This window comes from Ranitomeya imitator, chromosome 1 (assembly GCF_032444005.1).
Source record: "Ranitomeya imitator isolate aRanImi1 chromosome 1, aRanImi1.pri, whole genome shotgun sequence".
In the NCBI taxonomy this organism is placed as follows: domain Eukaryota; kingdom Metazoa; phylum Chordata; class Amphibia; order Anura; family Dendrobatidae; genus Ranitomeya; species Ranitomeya imitator.
Genome location: NC_091282.1, coordinates 218314725 through 218332212, shown reverse-complemented (window position 1 = coordinate 218332212; position 17488 = coordinate 218314725). Strand labels below are relative to the sequence as shown.

Genomic DNA, 17488 nt, shown 5'->3' with positions numbered 1-17488 from the left:
TCTCTACACCCCATACCCATTTTGTAGGCCTAATGCAGTGTAGTTTCCAACAACTACTAAACGAGAGCATGAAGATCGAAGCAATGGAGAGGAAACCTGGGGAACACCTTGGAGTGGAACACACCATCTCTCTACACCCCATACCCATTTTGTAGGCCTAATGCAGTGTAGTTTCCAACAACTACTAAACGAGAGCATGAAGATCGAAGCAATGGAGAGGAAACCTGGGGAACACCTTGGAGTGGAACACACCCCATATTCATTTTGTAGGCCTAATGCAGTGTAGTTTCCAACAACTACTAAACGAGAGCATGAAGATCGAAGCAATGGAGAGGAAACCTGGGGAACACCTTGGAGTGGAACACACCATCTCTCTACACCCCATACCCAATTTGTAGGCCTAATGCAGTGTAGTTTCCAACAACTACTAAACGAGAGCCAGAAGATCGAAGCTCAGAAAAGGCAACCTGGAGAACACCTTGGAGTGGAACACACCGTCTCTCTACACCCCATACCCAATTCGTAGGCCTAATGCAGTGTAGTTTCCAACAACTACTAAACGAGAGCATGAAGATCGAAGCATTGGCGAGGAAACCTGGGGAACACCTTGGAGTGGAACACACCATCTCTCTACACCCCATACCCAATTTGTAGGCCTAATACAGTGTAGTTTTCTACAACTACTAAACGAGAGTCGGAAGACCGAAGCAATGTGGACGAAACCTGGGGAACACCTTGGAGTGTAACACACCATCTCTCTACACCCCATACCCAATTTGTAGGCCTAATGCAGTGTAGTTTTCTACAACTACTAAACGAGAGTCGGAAGACCGAAGCAATGTGGAAGAAACCTGGGGAACACCTTGGAGTGGAACACACCATCTCTCTACACCCCATAACCATTTTGTAGGCCTAATGCAGTGTAGTTTCCAACAACTACTAAACGAGAGCATGAAGATCGAAGCAATGGAGAGGAAACCTGGGGAACACCTTGGAGTGGAACACACCATCTCTCTACACCCCATACCCAATTTGTAGGCCTAATGCAGTGTAGTTTTCTACAACTACTAAACGAGAGTCAGAAGACCGAAGCAATGTGGACGAAACCTGGGGAACACCTTGGAGTGTAACACACCATCTCTCTACACCCCATACCCAATTTGTAGGCCTAATGCAGTGTAGTTTTCTACAACTACTAAACGAGAGTCGGAAAACCGAAGCAATGTGGACGAAACCTGGGGAACACCTTGGAGTGGAACACACCATCTCTCTACACCCCATACCCATTTTGTAGGCCTAATGCAGTGTAGTTTCCAACAACTACTAAACGAGAGCATGAAGATTGAAGCAATGGAGAGGAAACCTGGGGAACACCTTGGAGTGGAACACACCATCTCTCTACACCCCATACCCAATTTGTAGGCCTAATGCAGTGTAGTTTCCAACAACTACTAAACGAGAGTCGGAAGATCGAAGCAATGGAGAGGAAACCTGGGGAACACCTTGGAGTGGAACACACCATCTCTCTACACCCCATACCCAATTTGTAGGCCTAATGCAGTGTAGTTTCCAACAACTACTAAAAGAGAGCATGAAGATCGAAGCAATGGAGAGGAAACCTGGGGAACACCTTGGAGTGGAACACACCCATCTCTCTACACCCCATACCCAATTTGTAGGCCTAATGCAGCGTAGTTTCCAACAACTACTAAACGAGAGCCTGAAGATAGAAGCTCAGGAAAGGCAACCTGGAGAACACCTTGGAGTGGAACACACCGTCTCTACACCCCATACCCAATTTGTAGGCCTAATGCAGTGTAGTTTCCAACAACTGCTAAACGAGAGCATGAAGATCGAAGCAATGGAGAGGAAACCTGGGGAACACCTTGGAGTGGAACACACCATCTCTCTACACCCCATACCCAATTTGTAGGCCTAATGCAGCGTAGTTTCCAATAACTACTAAACGAGAGCATGAAGATCGAAGCAATGGAGAGGAAACCTGGGGAACACCTTGGAGTGGAACACACCATCTCTCTACACCCCATACCCAATTTGTAGGCCTAATGCAGTGTAGTTTTCTACAACTACTAAACGAGAGTCGGAAGACCGAAGCAATGTGGACGAAACCTGGGGAACACCTTGGAGTGTAACACATCATCTCTCTACACCCCATACCCAATTTGTAGGCCTAATGCAGTGTAGTTTTCTACAACTACTAAACGAGAGTCGGAAGACCGAAGCAATGTGGACGAAACCTGGGGAACACCTTGGAGTGGAACACACCATCTCTCTACACCCCATACCCATTTTGTAGGCCTAATGCAGTGTAGTTTCCAACAACTACTAAACGAGAGCATGAAGATCGAAGCAATGGAGAGGAAACCTGGGGAACACCTTGGAGTGGAACACACCATCTCTCTACACCCCATACCCAATTTGTAGGCCTAATGCAGTGTAGTTTCCAACAACTACTAAACGAGAGTCGGAAGATCGAAGCAGTGGAGAGGAAACCTGGGGAACACCTTGGAGTGGAACACACCATCTCTCTACACCCCATACCCATTTTGTAGGCCTAATGCAGTGTAGTTTCCAACAACTACTAAGCGAGAGCATGAAGATCGAAGCAATGGAGAGGAAACCTAGGGAACACCTTGGAGTGTAACACACCATCTCTCTACACCCCATACCCAATTTGTAGGCCTAATGCAGTGTAATTTCCAACAACTACTAAACGAGAGCATGAAGATCGAAGCAATGGAGAGGAAACCTGGGGCACACCTTGGGGAGGCAGACACCGTTAGTAGGCCCTACCAAAGTTGTACCCCCAATGCAGTTTTAAAATTCCTAGAGGCTGAAAACAAGACTATTGACGCTCAGCTTTTTTCAAAGGAACACAGCTGAATTGAGTGGCGCAGACAGACACAGGTAGTAGGACTTAAACCAAAAATGTGGCTCACTGCAGCTTAAAAAAGTTACAGGGGTACACAGGCAGCATTGCTCTAGGCAGTGGAGTACAATTTCAATAGTGGATCGCAGACAGACTTTGTACGCCTACTATTAAAAAAGGATGCTCTATGCAATTAAAAATAGGTTCCAGAGGTCCACGGGCAGCAGTGGTGTGGTCAGTGGACGAGTATTGGAAGGAGGGACCGCAGACAGGCGTAGTAGGCCTAACATAACAAAATTAGGCTGTAGACACTGTAAAATTGGTTCCAGGGGTACACGGGCAGCAATGGTGTGGTCAGCGGAGGAAAATTGGAATTAGGGACAGACTTTGTAGGCTGTCCCCTGTGGACCATGCATCCAACACATTAACCCAGTGCGCCGTAATGGACACGTAACTTTTTGTGGACATGCCTACTGGTCCATGCGTCTCTTGTCAGGTGCACCTTTCTACTGTTTGATTGCCTGAGTGCTATGACAATGCAGACTTTTTCATGCCGCTGGAGGGCTGGGATGGCTTTTCTCGCAAAAGAAATGTCGACTGGGTAGCTTGAACCGTGGTACAGCGTAGTTCATCTGGGCTTTCTAAATATAAAACAAAGAAAAAAAGGAGGCTACATGCACTTTCAGCTGGGTTCCAGGGGTACACGGCCAGCATTGTTCTGGTCAGTTGAGAACTATTGGAATTAAGGACCGCAGACAGGCTTCGAAGGCCTAACATAATAACAGATGGCTGTAGGCAATTTTAAATTGGTTCCAGGGGTACACGGGCAGCAGTGGTGTGGTCAGTGGAGGCCTAGTGGAAGGAGTGACCGCAGACAGGCATCGAAGGCCTAACATAATAACAGATGGCTGTAGGCAATTTTAAATTGGTTCCAGGGGAACATGGGCAGCAGTGGCCTGGTCAGTGTAGTAGTAGTAGAAAGAACGGACCGCAGACAGGCTTCGAAGGCCTAACATAAAAAAATTGGGCTGGCTGTTGGCAATGTTAAATTGGTTCCAGGGGTACACGGGCAGCAGTGGTGTGGTCAGTGGAGGCCTAGTGGAAGGAGTGACCGCAAACAGGCATCGAAGGCCTAACATAATAACAGATCGCTGTAGGCAATTTTAAATTGGTTCCAGGGGAACACGGGCAGCAGTGGCCTGGTCAGTGTAGTAGTAGTAGAAAGAACGGATCGCAAACAGGCATCGAAGGCCTAACATAATAACAGATGGCTGTAGGCAATTTTAAATTGGTTCCAGGGGTACACGGGCAGCAGTGGTGTGGTCAGTGGAGGCCTAGTGGAAGGAGTGACCGCAGACAGGCATCGAAGGCCTAACATAATAACAGATGGCTGTAGGCAATGTTAAATTGGTTCCAGGGGTACACGGGCAGCAGTGGTGTGGTCAGTGGAGGCCTAGTGGAAGGAGTGACCGCAGACAGGCATCGAAGGCCTAACATAATAACAGATTGCTGTAGGCAATTTTAAATTGGTTCCAGGGGAACACGGGCAGCAGTGGCCTGGTCAGTGTAGTAGTAGTAGAAAGAACGGATCGCAGACAGGCTTCGAAGGCCTAACATAAAAAAATTGGGCTGGCTGTTGGCAATGTTAAATTGGTTCCAGGGGTACACGGGCAGCAGTGGTGTGGTCAGTGGAGTCTTAGTGGAAGGAGTGACCGCAAACAGGCATCGAAGGCCTAACATAATAACAGATGGCTGTAGGCAATTTTAAATTGGTTCCAGGGGTACACGGGCAGCAGTGGTGTGGTCAGTGGAGGCCTAGTGGAAGGAGTGACCGCAGAAAGGCATCGAAGGCCTAACATAATAACAGATGGCTGTAGGCAATTTTAAATTGGTTCCAGGGGAACACGGGCAGCAATGGCCTGGTCAGTGTAGTAGTAGTAGAAAGAACGGATATCAGACAGGCTTCGAAGGCCTAACATAAAAAAATTGGGCTGGCTGTTGGCAATGTTAAATTGGTTCCAGGGGTACACGGGCAGCAGTGGTGTGGTCAGTGGAGTCCTAGTGGAAGGAGTGACCGCAAACAGGCATCGAAGGCCTAACATAATAACAGATGGCTGTAGGCAATTTTAAATTGGTTCCAGGGGTACACGGGCAGCAGTGGTGTGGTCAGTGGAGGCCTAGTGGAAGGAGTGACCGCAGACAGGCATCGAAGGCCTAACATAATAACAGATGGCTGTAGGCAATTTTAAATTGGTTCCAGGGGAACACGGGCAGCAGTGGCCTAGTCAGTGTAGTAGTAGTAGAAAGAACGGATCGCAGACAGGCTTCGAAGGCCTAACATAAAAAAATTGGGCTGGCTGTTGGCAATGTTAAATTGGTTCCAGGGGTACACGGGCAGCAGTGGTGTGGTCAGTGGAGTCCTAGTGGAAGGAGTGACCGCAAACAGGCATCGAAGGCCTAACATAATAACAGATGGCTGTAGGCAATTTTAAATTGGTTCCAGGGGTACACGGGCAGCAGTGGTGTGCTCAGTGGAGGCCTAGTGGAAGGAGTGACCGCAGACAGGCATCGAAGGCCTAACATAATAACAGATGGCTGTAGGCAATTTTAAATTGGTTCCAGGGGAACACAGGCAGCAGTGGCCTGGTCAGTGTAGTAGTAGTAGAAAGAACGGATCGCAGACAGGCTTCGAAGACCTAACATAAAAAAATTGGGCTGGCTGTTGGCAATGTTAAATTGGTTCCAGGGGTACACGGGCAGCAGTGGTGTGGTCAGTGGAGTCCTAGTGGAAGGAGTGACCGCAAACAGGCATCGAAGGCCTAACATAACAACAGATGGCTGTAGGCAATTTTAAATTGGTTCCAGGGGTACACTGGCAGCAGTGGTGTGGTCAGTGGAGGACTAGTGGAAGGAGTGACCGCAGACAGGCATCGAAGGCCTAACATAATAACAGATGGCTGTAGGCAATTTTAAATTGGTTCCAGGGGAACACGGGCAGCAGTGGCCTGGTCAGTGTAGTAGTAGTAGAAAGAACTGACCGCAGACAGGCTTCGAAGGCCTAACATAAAAAAATTGGGCTGGCTGTTGGCAATGTTAAATTGGTTCCAGGGGTACACGGACAGCAGTGGTGTGGTCAGTGGAGGCCTAGTGGAAGGAGTGACCGCAAACAGGCATCGAAGGCCTAACATAATAACAGATGGCTGTAGGCAATTTTAAATTGGTTCCAGGGGTACACGGGCAGCAGTGGTGTGGTCAGTGGAGGCCTAGTGGAAGGAGTGACCGCAGACAGGCATCGAAGGCCTAACATAATAACAGATGGCTGTAGGCAATTTTAAATTGGTTCCAGGGGAACACGGGCAGCAGTGGCCTGGTCAGTGTAGTAGTAGTAGAAAGAACGGACCGCAGACAGGCTTCGAAGGCCTAACATAAAAAAATTGGGCTGGCTGTTGGCAATGTTAAATTGGTTCCAGGGGTACAAGGGCAGCAGTGGTGTGGTCAGTGGAGACCTAGTGGAAGGAGTGACCGCAAACAGGCATCGAAGGCCTAACATAATAACAGATGGCTGTAGGCAATTTTAAATTGGTTCCAGGGGTACACGGGCAGCAGTGGTGTGGTCAGTGGAGGCCTAGTGGAAGGAGTGACCGCAGACAGGCATCGAAGGCCTAACATAATAACAGATGGCTGTAGGCAATTTTAAATTGGTTCCAGGGGAACACGGGCAGCAGTGGCCTGGTCAGTGTAGTAGTAGTAGAAAGAACGGATCGCAAACAGGCATCGAAGGCCTAACATAATAACAGATGGCTGTAGGCAATTTTAAATTGGTTCCAGGGGTACACGGGCAGCAGTGGTGTGGTCAGTGGAGGCCTAGTGGAAGGAGTGACCGCAGACAGGCATCGAAGGCCTAACATAATAACAGATGGCTGTAGGCAATTTTAAATTGGTTCCAGTTGAACACGGCCAGCAGTGGCCTGGTCAGCGGAGGATGATTGTAATGAGTGTCTGCCAGTTAGTAGTCCAAAACAATACATAAATGTGAATGTCTCACATTAAAATCCAGCAAAAACACTAAAGGGTGCAATCTTTAGGTACAGGGGTGGGATCCTCTGCGTTGTTTCTGACCTACTAATTTGGCGCAAAGTTTTTACTTTGGTAAATAATGGACACTGCCCCTGACTATGTTAAGTACCATTATACATGTCAACACAATGGTATTGTCAGTGGCAGGAATGGAAGGATGTCAGCGCATAGTGTAAACATTGGTGGAAGTGTGAGAGATAATTGTGGAAGTGGCAGAGCAATGTTTGACCTGGGGGTGGATGAACTCTCTTGTGGACGGCGGTAGAGGCCCAGGGCCCCTCATGTTACAACAGTGTGTCTGACGTTGGGTGCGCACCACCACCGCCAGAGACAGTTTAGTGTACTATGAGGGACCCAGTGGCAGTGCTGTCGACCAAAAGCGGGCACACTCACCTCTTCAGACAAACAGCACTCTCACGGGTGCTTGCGCCAAGTCGCGATACCACGGCCCCGTGTGGGGAGTTTGGCCATTTAGGGAGGTGTAAACATGTCGTATGCTGGACAATCAGCTGCTGCAAATTAAGACATTTGAAAAGTCATTCACAGTAGTCCACAGGCAAGAGCTTTTCTAAGGATAGCTAGGTGTCGCCCGGGCAGGGTGTGGCAAAAGAATTACAAATCCAGTTGTGGTTCATTTTAATGAATGTTAGACCATCAACATTTTGTGTAGCCAGATGAGTCCTTTTTTCGGTAAATATTGAACCTGCAGCACTGAATACTCTTTCTGATAGGACACTAGCCGCCGGGCAAGCAAGCTCCTGCAATGCATATTCCGCCAATTCTGGCCAGGTGTCTAATTTTGATGCCCAGTAATCAAATGGGAATGACGGTTGAGGGAGAACATCGATAAGGGATGAAAAATAGTTTGTTAACATACTGGACAAATGTTGTCTCCTGTCACTTTCAATTGATGCAGCAGTACCTGTCCTGTCTGCGGTCATAGCAAAATCACTCCACAACCTGGTCAGAAAACCCCTCTGTCCAACGCCACTTCTGATGTGTGCACCCCTAACACTCCTGGTCTGCTGCCCCCTGGAGCTCGTGTGAGGCAGGCCAACCAGTAATCGTCATCGTTCATCATTTTAGTAATGTGTGTGTCCCTTTTGAGGATACGCAAGGCATAATCCGCCATGTGGGCCAAAGTTCCAGTTGTCAAATCTGCGGTTGTGCTTGGTTGAGGTGCAGTTGCAGGCAAATCTACGTCACTTGTATCCCTCAAAAAACCAGAACCCGGCCTTGCCACGCCACCAATTTCCAGTGCCCCCGGGAAAGCTTCCTCATTAAAAATATACTCATCCCCATCATCCTCCTCGTCCTCCACCTCCTCTTCGCCCGCTACCTCGTCCTGTACACTGCCCTGACCAGACAATGGCTGACTGTCATCAAGGCTTTCCTCTTCCTCTGGTGCAGACGCCTGATCCTTTATGTGCGTCAAACTTTGCATCAGCAGACGCATTAGGGGGATGCTCATGCTTATTATGGCGTTGTCTGCACTAACCAGCCGTGTGCATTCCTCAAAACACTGAAGGACTTGACACGGCTTGTATCTTCGACCACTGCACACCCGACAACTCCATGTCTGCCATCCTACTGCCTGCCCGTGTATGTGTATCCTCCCACAAAAACATAACAGCCCGCCTCTGTTCGCACAGTCTCTGAAGCATGTGCAGTGTTGAGTTCCACCTTGTTGCCACGTCTATGATTAGGCGATGCTGGGGAAGGTTCAAAGACCGCTGATAGATCTGCATACGGCTGGAGTGTACAGGCGAACGGCGGATATGTGAGCAAAGTCCACGCACTTTGAGGAGCAGGTCGGAGAAACCAGGATAAGTTTTCAATAAGCACTGCACCACCAGGTTTAAGGTGTGAGCCAGGCAAGGAATGTGTTTCAGTTGGGAAAGGGAGATGGCAGCCATGAAATTCCTTCCATTATCACTCACTACCTTGCCTGCCTCAAGATCTACTGTGCCCAGCCACGACTGCGTTTCTTCCTGCAAGAACTCGGACAGAACTTCCGCGGTGTGTCTGTTGTCGCCCAAACACTTCATAGCCAATACAGCCTGCTGACGCTTGCCAGTAGCTGCCCCATAATGGGACAACTGGTTTGCAACAGTGACAGCTGACGATGGAGTGGTTTGGCGACCGCGGTCTGTGGAAGAGCTCTCGCTTCTGCAGGAGGACGAGGAGGAGGAGGAGGGGGTGCGAACGCCTACAGCCAACTGTTTCCTAGACCGTGGGCTAGGCACAACTATCCCGAAATTGCTGTCCCCTGTGGACCCTGCATCCACCACATTCACCCAGTGTGCCGTGATGGACACGTAACGTCCCTGGCCATGCCTACTGGTCCATGCATCTGTAGTCAGGTGCACCTTTGTACTCACAGATTGCCTGAGTGCATGGACGATGCGCTGTTTAACATGCTGGTGCAGGGCTGGGATGGCTTTTCTGGAAAAAAAGTGTCGACTGGGTAGCTCGTAGCGTGGTTCAGCGTACTCCATCAGGGCTTTGAAAGCTTCGCTTTCAACTAACCGGTAGGGCATCATCTCTAACGAGATTAGTCTAGCTATGTGGGCGTTCAAACCCTGTGTACGCGGATGCGAGGATAAGTACTTCCTTTTTCTAATTAGAGTCTCATGTAGGGTGAGCTGGACTGGAGAGCTGGAGATCGTGGAACTAGCGGGTGTGCCGGTGGCCATGGCAGACTGAGAGACTGTTGGAGACGGTATTGTTTCCGCCGGTGCCCTAGATGCAGTATTTCCTCCTACAAAACTGGTGATTCCCTGACCCTGACTGCTTTGGGCTGGCAAAGAAACCTGCACAGATACTGCCGGTGGTGCGGAAAATGGTGGCCTTACAGTGACGGAAGGGATGTTGCGTTGCTGACTAGCTTCATTGGCCGAGGGTGCTACAACCTTAAGGGATGTTTGGTAGTTAGTCCAGGCTTGCAAATGCATGGTGGTTAAATGTCTATGCATGCAACTTGTATTGAGACTTTTCAGATTCTGACCTCTGCTTAAGCTAGTTGAACATTTTTGACAGATGACTTTGCGCTGATCAATTGGATGTTGTTTAAAAAAATGCCAGACTGCACTCTTCCTAGCATCGGATCCCTTTTCAGGAATTGCAGACTGAGCTTTAACCGGATGGACACGCTGTCCTCCAACAGTTTTTTGCTTTGCCACGCGTTTTGGGCCAGATACGGGCCCGGCAGATGGAACCTGTTGCGATGTTGATGCCTGCTGCGGCCCCTCCTCCTCCGCTTTAGAACTACTGCCGCCTGCACCCTGTTCCCCCAATGGCTGCCAATCGGGGTCAACAACAGGGTCATCTATTACCTCCTCTTCTACCTCGTGTGCAACTTCGTCTGTGTCACCGTGTCGGTCGGTGGTATAGCGTTCGTGATGAGGCAACATAGTCTCATCAGGGTCTGATTGTGGATCAGTACCCTGAGAGGGCAATGTTGTGGTCTGAGTCAAAGGACCAGCATAGTAGTCTGGCTGTGGCTGTGCATCAGTGCACTACATGTCAGAATCTACTTGTAATGGGCATGGCCTGTTAACTGTTTCACTTTCTAAGCCAGGGACGGTATGTGTAAAGAGCTCCATGGAGTAACCCGTTGTGTCGCCTGCTGCATCCTTCTCTCTTGTTGTTGTTTTTGCTGACGAGGACAAGGAATCGACTTGTCCCTGACCGTGAACATCCACAAACGACGCGCTGCTTTTACATTTACCAGTTTCAGAAGAGGAGGCAAAAGAGCTAGAGGCTGAGTCTGCAAGGTAAGCCAAAACTTGCTGTTGCTGCTCCGGCTTTAAAAGCGGTTTTCCTACTCCCAGAAAAGAGAGCGTTCGAGGCCTTGTGAAGCCAGACGATAAACCTGGCTCCACAACTCCAGACTTAGGTGGAATATTTTTTTTCCCACGACCACCTGATGCTCCACTACCACTACCATCATTACCAGCTGACAATGAACACCCACGGCCACGACCTCTTGCACCAGACTTCCTCATTGTTTTATAAACTTAACCAAAGTAACTTTATTTGTTGCTGTCAAACAACTTACACGGTGAGCTATAACTTCTGCTTGATTTCAATATCCCTTTACAGGTTGGTGATACCACAAGGAAAGTCAGGCACAATGTTACACACTCTGTTTTCTGTGGCACCAAATCACAGAGATGCCACACACGCAGGACTGTCACTCAAGCACAAATGTCAATATAAATCTCCCATTTTTTTTTTTTTTTTTTTTTTTCAGGGAGACTTTATAAACAAAATAAAATAAAATGATTTTTTCAGGAATAATTTAGAAACCAAATAAAATAAAATGATTTTTTCAATGACAATTTAGAAACCAAATAATAAAAAAAAGGCTTTCTATGCCCCACTGAGTGACAGATGGCACACACAGGAGTCAGGAGTGGCCCACAAGCCCAGGGGCCAATATTTTTCTCCCACTGATTGATGTAGTAATTTTTTCAGGTAGATTTTAGAACCCAAATCAAGCAAAAAAATTAATAGGCTTTCTATGGCCCACAATTTGAGAGAGAGAGAGAGAGATGGCACACCCAGGAGTCAAGACTGGCACACAAGCAGAAAGGGCAATATTAATCTCCCACCTATTTTTTTTTTTTTTCAGGGAGACTTTATAAACAAAATAAAATAAAATGATTTTTTCAGGAATAATTTAGAAACCAAATAAAATAAAATGATTTTTTCAATGACAATTTAGAAACCAAATAAAAAAAATTAAAAAAGGCTTTCTATGCCCCACTGAGTGACAGATGGCACACACAGGAGTCAGGAGTGGCCCACAAGCCCAGAGGCCAATATTTTTCTCCCACTGATTGATGTAGTGATTTTTTCAGGTAGATTTTAGAACCCAAATCAAGCAAAAAAATTAATAGGTTTTCTATGGCCCACAATTTGAGAGAGAGAGAGAGAGATGGCACACCCAGGAGTCAAGACTGGCACACAAGCAGAAAGGGCAATATTAATCTCCCACCAATTTTTTTTTTTTCAGGGAGACTTTATAAACAAAATAAAATAAAATGATTTTTTCAGGAATAATTTAGAAACCAAATAAAATAAAATGATTTTTTCAATGACAATTTAGAAACCAAATAAAAAAATAAAAAAAAGGCTTTCTATGCCCCACTGAGTGACAGATGGCACACACAGGAGTCAGGAGTGGCCCACAAGCCCAGAGGCCAATATTTTTCTCCCACTGATTGATGTAGTGATTTTTTCAGGTAGATTTTAGAACCTAAATCAAGCAAAAAAATTAATAGGCTTACTATGGCCCACAATTTGAGAGAGAGAGAGAGAGATGGCACACCCAGGAGTGAAGACTGGCACACAAGCAGAAAGGGCAATATTAATCTCCCACCAATTTTTTTTTTTTCAGGGAGACTTTATAAACAAAATAAAATAAAATGATTTTTTCAGGAATAATTTAGAAACCAAATAAAATAAAATGATTTTTTCAATGACAATTTAGAAACCAAATAAAAAAAAATAAAAGGCTTTCTATGCCCCACTGAGTGACAGATGGCACACACAGGAGTCAGGAGTGGCCCACAAGCCCAGAGGCCAATATTTTTCTCCCACTGATTGATGTAGTGATTTTTTCAGGTAGATTTTAGAACCCAAATCAAGCAAAAAAATTAATAGGCTTTCTATGGCCCACAATTTGAGAGAGAGAGAGATGGCACACCCAGGAGTCAAGACTGGCACACAAGCAGAAAGGGCAATATTAATCTCCCACCTATTTTTTTTTTTTCAGGGAGACTTTATAAACAAAATAAAATAAAATGATTTTTTCAGGAATAATTTAGAAACCAAATAAAATAAAATGATTTTTTCAATGACAATTTAGAAACCAAATAAAAAAAAAAAGGCTTTCTATGCCCCACTGAGTGACAGATGGCAGACACAGGAGTCAGGAGTGGCCCACAAGCCCAGAGGCCAATATTTTTCTCCCACTGATTGATGTAGTGATTTTTTCAGGTAGATTTTAGAACCCAAATCAAGCAAAAAAATTAATAGGCTTTCTATGGCCCACAATTTGAGAGAGAGAGAGAGAGAGAGAGAGAGATGGCACACCCAGGAGTCAAGACTGGCACACAAGCAGAAAGGGCAATATTAATCTCCCACCTATTTTTTTTTTTCAGGGAGACTTTATAAACAAAATAAAATAAAAAATTTTCAGGAATAATTTAGAAACCAAATAAAATAAAATGATTTTTTCAATGACAATTTAGAAACCAAATAAAAAAAAAAAGGCTTTCTATGCCCCACTGAGTGAGAGATGGCACACACAGGAGTCAGGAGTGGCACACAAGCCCAGAGGCCAATATTTATCTCCCACTGATTGATGTAGTGATTTTTTCAGGTAGATTTTAGAACCCAAATCAAGCAAAAAAATAAATAGGCTTTCTATGGCCCACTGAGTGAGAGATGGCACACACAGGAGTCAGGAGTGGCACACAAGCCCTGAGGCCAATATTTTTCTCCCACTGATTGATGTAGTGATTTTTCCAGGTAGATTTTAGAACCCAAATCAAGCAAAAAAATTAATAGGCTTTCTATGGCCCACTGAGTGAGAGATGGCACACACAGGAGTCAGGAGTGGCACACAAGCCCTGAGGCCAATATTTTTCTCCCACTGATTGATGTAGTGATTTTTTCAGGTAGATTTTAGAACCCAAATCAAGCAAAAAAAAAAAATAGGCTTTCTATGGCCCACTGAGTGAGAGATGGCACACACAGGAGTCAGGAGTGGCACACAAGCCCTGAGGCCAATATTTTTCTCCCACTGGTTGATGTAGTGATTTTTTTAGGTAGATTTTATAACCCAAATCAAGCAAAAAAATAAATAGGCTTTCTATGGCCCACTGAGTGAGAGATGGCACACACAGGAGTCAGGAGTGGCACACAAGCCCTGAGGCCAATATTTTTCTCCCACTGATTGATGTAGTGATTTTTTCAGGTAGATTTTATAACCCAAATCAAGCAAAAAAATAAATAGGCTTTCTATGGCCCACTGAGTGAGAGATGGCACACACAGGAGTCAGGAGTGGCACACAAGCCCTGAGGCCAATATTTTTTTCCCTCTGATTGATGTAGTGATTTTTTCAGGTAGATTTTAGAACCCAAATCAAGCAAAAAAATAAATAGGCTTTCTATGGCCCACTGAGTGAGAGATGGCTCACACAGGAGTCAGGAGTGGCACACAAGCCCTGAGGCCAATATTTTTCTCCCACTGATTGATGTAGTGATTTTTTCAGGTAGATTTTATAACCCAAATCAAGCAAAAAAATAAATAGGCTTTCTATGGCCCACTGAGTGAGAGATGGCACACACAGGGATGGCACTCTAGCAGAAATGCCAATCTTAATCTCCCACAAAAAAAAAAAAAAAAAAACATGGACTGTCCTACAATTACTATCTCCCTGCAGTAATCTCAGCCAGGTATGGCAGGCAGCAATAAGGAGTGGACTGATGCACAAATTAAATAAAAAGTGTGGACAAACAAAAAAGATAGCTGTGCAGAAAGGAAGGAACAAGAGGATTTGTGCTTTGAAAAAAGCAGTTGGTTTGCACAGCGGCGTACACACAGCAATGCAGCTATCAGGGAGCCTTCTAGGGCAGCCCAATGAGCTACAGCGCTGAGGAAAAAAAAAATGTAGCTTCCACTGTCCCTGCACACCGAAGGTGGTGTTGGGCAGTGGAAATCGCTACAGCACAAGCGGTTTGGTGGTTAATGGACCCTGCCTAACGCTATCCCTGCTTCTGACGAAGCGGCAGCAACCTCTCCCTATGCTCAGATCAGCAGCAGTAAGATGGCGGTCGGCGGGAACGCCCCTTTATAGCCCCTGTGACGCCGCAGACAGCAAGCCAATCACTGAAATGCCCTTCTCTAAGATGGTGGGGACCAGGACCTATGTCATCACGCTGCCCACACTCTGCGGTCACCTTCATTGGCTGAGAAATGGCGCTTTTCGCGTCATTGAAACGCGACTTTGGCGCGAAAGTCGCGTACCGCATGGCCGACAACGCACAGGGGTCGGATCGGGTTTCATGAAACTCGACTTCGCCAAAAGTCGGCGACTTTTGAAAATGTTCGACCCGTTTCGCTCAACCCTAGCCACAAATCATGCAGCTGCATCGACATAAACAAAATCTCCGAGCACGCTGAAATGCTCGGAGACCACGTGAGCATGCTCGGAGAAACTCACGTAACGAGCATACTCGCTCATCACTAATAAACAACCTTCATTGCTGGTGCTGTAGATCTAATTCAATAATGTCTATGAACTAAAACTGATAGTTTTTCCAGTTCCAGACAACTCCTCTATTTATAGTGAGATTATGCTTAAAGTGAACCTGTCACCAGGTTTGGCCGATACGAGTTACGGCCACCCCCTTTCAGCGCTTATATACAGCATTCCATAATGCTGTATATAAGCTCCCGATCTGTCCTGTAAGAGAAGAAAAATAATTTTTATTATACTCACTTGTGGGGCAGTCCGATCCGATGGGCGTTGCTGGTCTTGGTCTGGCGCCTCCCATCTCCTTCCGATCCCCGTCCTCCTGCTTGCTTCGTGTGGATGACGTGTCCCTGCGGAATCATGCTCCTGTGCAGGTGTACTTTACTGCCCTATTGAGGGCAGAGCAAAGTACTGCAGTGCGCAGGTCCCAGGAAAGGTCAGAGAGGCCCAGTGCCTGCGCACTGCAGGACATGTCCATCTGGATATAACTTGTGGATTTGATTTGTCCATTAGAGTGAATGGGACTATCACAAAGATGGATGCCAGTGTCATCCAAGTGCGACCCATTATTTCTTGCACATCAGAAAAATAAATGCCACACTAAAGGTAAAAGAGGACACATTAGCAAAAAATGTAATTTGCAGCTGGCACACAGATAAAAAATGGTCCATATTTTCTTGTATGCAAAAAAAATAGAATGTCTAAATGAGGCCTTATTTCTATTGGGAACTAGCCTACTTTTGAATACAGATGTAAGAGTTCCAGTAACATAGGTCTAGGGGTTACTGGTTCTCCTCGCAGAAACCACTAAGTTGCCGGATGAATGCTAACATTGCCCCTGAAAAAAAGGTATGCTGTTTAGTGAAAAAAACCTGATACACCTGTTTGTAGATGGGTATCTTTTCGTATCTGTGAGCACTCTGGTTTGGCTAAATATCCAAAGTCACATGACAAGGCTTATTAAAGGATTTGACATTAACATATGTGATAATTACTTTTAAAAGGTGGAACTAGATAGCGAGCTTTCTTCCTGTCGGAGGAGATCTAATTTGAATTCAAATCACATAGAAAAGTTATTCCTTTGTTTTGCTCGTTGAACTGATCTGCATCTTACATTGCACTTTTTTATGGGAAACCCATCTCCAACTTCCAATACACTTTTTCACAGACCATTGATCTCCATCTTAAATTATGCTTTTTTTATAGACCACTGATTTCCATCTTATAGTACGCTTTTCTTATAGACCACTGATCTCCATCTTCTATTATGCTTTTTTATAGACCACTGATCTCCAACTTCCATTACACTTTTTTATAGACCACTAATCTCCATCATCCATTACACTTTTTTATAGATCACTGATCTCCATCTTCCATTACTCTTTTTTATAGTCCACTGATCTCCAACTTCCATTACGCTTTTTATAGACCACTAATCTCAATCTTCCATTACACTTTTTTATAGACCACTGATCTCCAACTTCCATTACGCTTTTTATAGATCACTGATCTCCATCTTCCATTACTCTTTTTTATAGACCACTGATCTCCAACTTCCATTACGCTTTTTTATAGACCACTGATCTCCAACTTCCATTACGCTTTTTATAGACCACTAATCTCCATCATCCATTACACTTTTTTATAGTCCACTGATCTTCATCTTCCATTACACTTTTTTATAGTCCACTGATCTCCATCTTCCATTACGCTTTTTTATAGACCATTGATCTCCATCTTCCATTACGCTTTTTTATAGACCATTGATCTCCATCTTCCATTATGCTTTTTTATAGACCACGGATCTCCAACTTTCATTATGCTTTTTTTTAAGACCACTCTTAACCATCTTTCATTATGCTTTTTTATGGACCACTGGTATAATATTTGTAATAATATTTTCCTTCAAGACAAATAGAATTGATTGGTGATGTTAATATTACAATAGCATGGCACTTTTAGAATGTCAGCAGGATATTAGTTGTACGAGTGCAAGATTTGAAATCTTTTCTCTGAGAGGGTTAAGATAAAATATAATAATGTGTCACCAATGTTTTTTAAAACTGTTTTTGTACTAATTATGTCTTTGCCTCTATCCTCCTTATTGCTCATGAAGATTCTATTTAACAGCATACTGTATGGTTAGGTAATGTGGAGATCAATGTAAAACTATTGGGGAAGAACTTTCATGAATGATGCAAAGTGGCAGGCGCTACAATCAGCACTGATTTTGTAGAAAAACTTTGATGCG

At 45.4% G+C, this 17488-nt stretch overlaps 1 protein-coding gene across 1 annotated transcript in view; it reads left to right on the top strand.

Moving 5' to 3' along the window:
• Nucleotides 1–17488, top strand: part of FBN2 (fibrillin 2) — a 403326-nt gene that overhangs the window by 327468 nt on the left and 58370 nt on the right. The gene's annotated exons all lie outside the window — the stretch shown is intronic.